This window comes from Coptis chinensis, chromosome 2 (assembly GCF_015680905.1).
Source record: "Coptis chinensis isolate HL-2020 chromosome 2, ASM1568090v1, whole genome shotgun sequence".
In the NCBI taxonomy this organism is placed as follows: domain Eukaryota; kingdom Viridiplantae; phylum Streptophyta; class Magnoliopsida; order Ranunculales; family Ranunculaceae; genus Coptis; species Coptis chinensis.
In genome coordinates, this window is record NC_141457.1 from 69,325,268 (window position 1) to 69,330,645 (window position 5,378).

Here is a 5,378-nt window from a genome sequence, read left to right on the forward strand (position 1 = left end):
TAGATTACCTACCGTTGGTCATGCACAAGCTTATATACCCTGTTTACTCAATCTTTTTATTTTCTTTATAAAATTTAAAAATTAATAAGTTAAAAAAAGAACATGTTCAATTGATAACCCAAATCTTATTCCTCAAACAAAATCTCATATTAAAAATATTCATTTCACCTTCTTTTCCACAGTAAATTATCATTTTCGTCACTAACCCACTTAATAATGCTATGCGGCCATAATAAAATTGTAAGGGAGCGAAGAAAAGTTTAAAATATTAAATTAATAAGTTGCATAGTTAGGTTGAGATTGAACAACTTTTACTCGCCCATTGTTATCACAAGTGGGACTTAAGTTTACATATATGCAATATATATCTAAATCTTGACGCTGACAGAAAAACGTTGTTGAATAGTTTGCACAGTATAAAGAGACATCACTGTCCGTCTCACATGAAACTATTGTTCTCTTTGTCAAACGAATTTATCGTCATTCATATTTATTATAAACACTTGATAAATGATGCCCCACACTCAATCATGGTTATAGGCAATGATAAGGGAAACAAAACAAAGTTAAAACTATAAAATTAGTCGGTAGCATAGTAAGGGTGGGGCCGTACAGCTCTGAACTACACATTGTTATCACTGGGGGACTTAAATCTACATAGCTACAGTACATATTTGTCTATTTGGGATCGACTCCCAAAAAAAATGTTAAAAAAAGTGACCACAATGTCAACAAACGCCCGTGTTCATGACACATCAAATAATGTTCTATATCACACGAAATTATTGTCGACCAAATATACCATCCATAATTAATACAATCCAACCCTGCTAAATCATGCCAAAAGACAATGATAAGATGGTAGAAGACGGAAAAAATGTTGAATAAACCAAATTGGTTGGTCACATCGTGATGGTGGGGTCGAATTACTCTGAGCCGCCCATTGTTATCACGGGAGAGATCTAAATTTACATATCTACAACACATATTTAGATGTTGATGTAATTTGAGAATAAATTTATTATTAAAAAATATATTAGCACTTCGTCACTCACAACCCCACTCAACCATGATTAGAGTCAATAATTAGGGAGACAAAAAAAAAAGTTACAAAATATAAAATTAGTTGATTGCATCATAAGGACAGGACCGAGCAGGTATGAGTCGTACATTCTTAGGACAGGCAGGCCTTAACTTTACATAACTACAACACACGTCTATATTTTGCGGTTGGCAACAAAAAAGGTGTTGAAAAGTTGCCACCATGTCAAGGGCCATCAGTGTCCATCACTCATTAAATAATGTTTCCCTATACGACACCAAATTATTGTTTATTAAATATACCATGTACAATTGACACAACAGAACCCCACTCATTCAAGGTAAGAGACAATAATAATACTATTGAGGAACAAAACAAAAGCTAAAAAAACAAATTGGTTGGTTGCATATTAAGGTTGGTATCGATCAGCTCTGGACCGCCGATAATTATGACGAGGGAGACTTAAATTTACATATCTCCAACACATATTTAAATCTTAACGTAAGTAACCAACAAATTCATTAGGCAATGATAAGGGGAACAAAACAAAACTAAAACTACAAAATTAGTCGGTAGCATAGTAAGGGCGGGGTCGTACAGCTCTGAACGGGGGCCTTAAATCTACATATCTACAGTACATATTTGTCTATTTGGGTTCAACTACAAAAAAAAAAGTTAAAAAAAGTGGCCACAATGTCAACAGACGTCCATGTTCGTGACACATTAAATAATGTTCTTCTATATCACACGAAATTATTGTTGACCAAATATACCATCCAGAATTGATACAATCCAAACCCGCTCAATCATCCCAAAAGACAATGATAAGATAGTAGGAGAGGAAAAAAAATGTTGAATAAACCAAATTGGTCGGTCGCGATCGTGATGATGGTGGGGTCAAATAACTCGAGCGCCCATTGTTATTACGGGCGAGATCTAAATTTACATATCTACAACACATATTTAGATGTTGATGTAACTTGAGAATAAATTTATTATTTAAAAAAACATTAGCACTTCGTAGCTCACAACCCAACTCAACCATGATTAGAGTCAATACTTAGGGAAATAAAAAAAAGTTATTGTCGACCAAATATACCATCCAGAATTGATACAATCCAAGCCTGCTAAATCATGCCAAAAGACAATGATAAGATGGTAGGAGAGGGAAAAAAATGTTGAATAAACCAAATTGGTCGGTCGCATCGTTATGGTGGGGTCGAATAACTCTGAGCTGCCCATTGTTATCACGGGCGAGATCTAAATTTACAAATCTACAACACATATTTAGATGTTGATGTAACTTGAGAATAAATTTATTATTAAAAAAGACATTAGCACTTCGTAGCTCACAACCCCACTCAACCATGATTAGAGTCAATAATTAGGGATTTTTTTTTTAAAATATAAAATTAGTTGATTGCATCGTATGAACAGGACCGATGAGGTATTAGCCACACATTCTTAGATGGGCATGGCTTAACTTTACGTAACTGCAGAACACATCTATATTTTGCGGTTGGCAACAAAAAGGGTGTTGAAAAGTTACCACCATGTCAAGGGCCATTAGTATCCATCACACATTAAATAATGTTTTCCTGTACAACACCAAATTATTGTTGATCAAATATACCATATACAATTGACACAACAGGATCCCACTTATTCAAGGTAAACTACAATAATAATATTGTTGAGGAACAAAACAAAAGCTAAAAAAACAAATTGGTTGGTTGCATATTAAGGTTGGTATCAATCAGCTCTGGACCGCATGTTATTATGACGAGCGAGACTTAAATTTACATATCTGTAACACATATTTAAATCTTAACGAAACAAACCAACAAATTCATTATTAAAAAAAACATATACTTTGTCGTTTTAGAATTAATAATCAGCTAAGTTGTATTATGTTGACATCCAGACTATATTACCTTACTTTGTTGCGGCATCAAACTTATATAATCTATCAACTCTCTCTTTAAAGTTCTTATTAGTTCATTAAAGTTATACCTTCTCTTATAGAAAAAAAAAAAAAAAACTTCCATTCCACTTCAGAAAACTTATTCAACAGCCTACCATAATCAAATGGCATCACAAGCATGTCAATTCCTTGCTAATCTCCGTACAGGTACATACAAGTGGAAAGTTAAAGTTCGTGTAACAAGAATGTGGGAGTCACGTCATTGGAATAACAACGACGTTATAAGCGAGACTTTTACTATTAGATTCCCGTGTAATGGGTCACGTTAGTTTTAGCTATTTTTAAAAAATAAATTTTGTTTTCTTTATACACCGGGAACTCACGTACATGCAAAATTGGCATCGGAAAACTTTAGAGAATTTGATAAATTTGCAAAAGGAAATGTGATAGAAGCAGGCCAAATCTACCTTATTGAAAGATTTGATGTGATGTTAGCAACAACCTATCGTCCGGTAGTTCATCCATTTGTGATTCATTTGAAGCCAGAAACATTAATAGAATCAGTGGATGAAGACGAGACTGAAATAGCAAAGCACAAATTCAATTTCACTGACTTCAAAAACCTTCAAGAAAGATCTAAACGGAAAACTCTTTTATCAGATTATATATTAAAACTTTTGACTTAAATATTTCTTCTAATTTATAATTTCACATTAGATTAATCAGTCTTTTCACTTGAAAAGCTAAATGACAGAAGTTCTAATGTTTTGTTTATGTCAACACGTAGATGTTATTGGTGTCTTGAAAAGAGTTGGCAACCGTAAAGAAAAATCAGGATTAAATTTACAAGAGATCGTAATCATGGATAAGAAGTGAGTTAAACATTGATATCTTTAGTTAACAAATCAAACATATTGTACGTTGTAACTCAATGAAGTCTACCCAACTTTTAGCGGTGCGGAAATAACAATTGCTTTGTGGGGTGATATCGGCAAATCAATTCTAGAAGACATTATAACAAAACATAATGTTATCATTATAGCCACTTCGCTGAATGCAAAAGATTATCAAGGTACATATACATTTATATCGTTGGCAATTTATATTGGTATCAAATATCAATTAATATCAAATTTATATTTCACCTGAAATTCTATCCATTAAAAAAAGGTTTTAATACAGTTTTTATTGTAGGCAAAATTACACTTTCATCTCTTAGCGGGACAAAAATCTATGTTAACCTGAAAATTGATGTTGTTGCTGAATACAAGTAACAGGTTAATTATATATATATATATATATATATATATATATATATATATATATATATATATATATATATATATATAATTAAATTTTTTAGTAAAAAAAAATTAGCATCGACTATATTCGTTAACACTATAAATATATTTGTTACATTGGGTTCAATTTTCTTTTACTAAATTGCTATGTGTATTTATGTAACTGCAATTCATTAACATTTTTCCTATTCCCATTATGATCCACGTTTTTATTTCTTGGGTACATACTAGCTTCCGAGATACATACATTTCCGTAGAGGTTGAGGATTCTCCTAAAAATCTATCTGAAGAAGAACTACTTAGAAATAGAAGAATTACCATAGCTAAATTAAAGGAGCTTGGAAGAGATGAAGCACAACACGGATCAAGCTATACCTGCTCTGCCATAGTAGACAAGGTATACAGTGTTAATTGGTTCTACAATTGCTGCAGACGTTGTAAGATAACTATCCCACAAATTGACTCTGAGAAACCCTGTACCAAGTGTAAGGTGGACACAGAAAAAAGGTTGGTAAAATTAAACTAACGTATTTAACCTATTTTTCCTTAAAGTATTCAACTCCCTCATTTACCACATTCTAATTTCAAAATAGGTATAAACTTCGAATGTGTGTGAATGATTTCTCCGATATCACCACTTTTGTCGCTTTCAACAAGCATGCCGAAGCCTTGCTTATGAAGTTGGTCGAAGAATTAGACATAATCCAAAAGGCAAGTTACTTCACAATTCATTAATACATCTTTTGAATATAAGTTGAAACATTTCTTATACAAAATACAGAAAAATGGTCCGGATGCAGTTTCCAAAGAACTCCAAAAAATTGAAGGAAGATCTTTCATCTTCCAAGTTCAAATCAACGGCTTCAGTGCCAAGGAAACTTTTGAATCATTTACCATCGACAAAGTTTACCCTGAAGAAACAGACTTAGATAGTCAAGTGGTTGGCAAGGTGAACTTATGCTTTTATTTTTTTATTTTTTATTTTTTCCCTTCCAAAAAAATTAATGTAAATGCTTTAACAATTATACATTTTTAACTAACATAGGGTAATGAGCTCACAACTGGTGAAATGGTTCGTAAAGATGTTTGTTTTAAGGAAAACAATATTTGA

General features: G+C 32.4%; 1 long non-coding RNA gene across 1 annotated transcript; it reads left to right on the forward strand.

The window, feature by feature from the left end:
* The first annotated feature begins 4,339 nt into the window (after positions 1–4,339).
* Positions 4,340–4,978, forward strand: LOC147517448 (uncharacterized). The gene is made up of 2 exons (XR_015213878.1): positions 4,340–4,774; positions 4,861–4,978. It is a non-coding gene; the product is annotated as an uncharacterized LOC147517448 (long non-coding RNA).
* Positions 4,979–5,378: the final 400 nt, after the last annotated feature.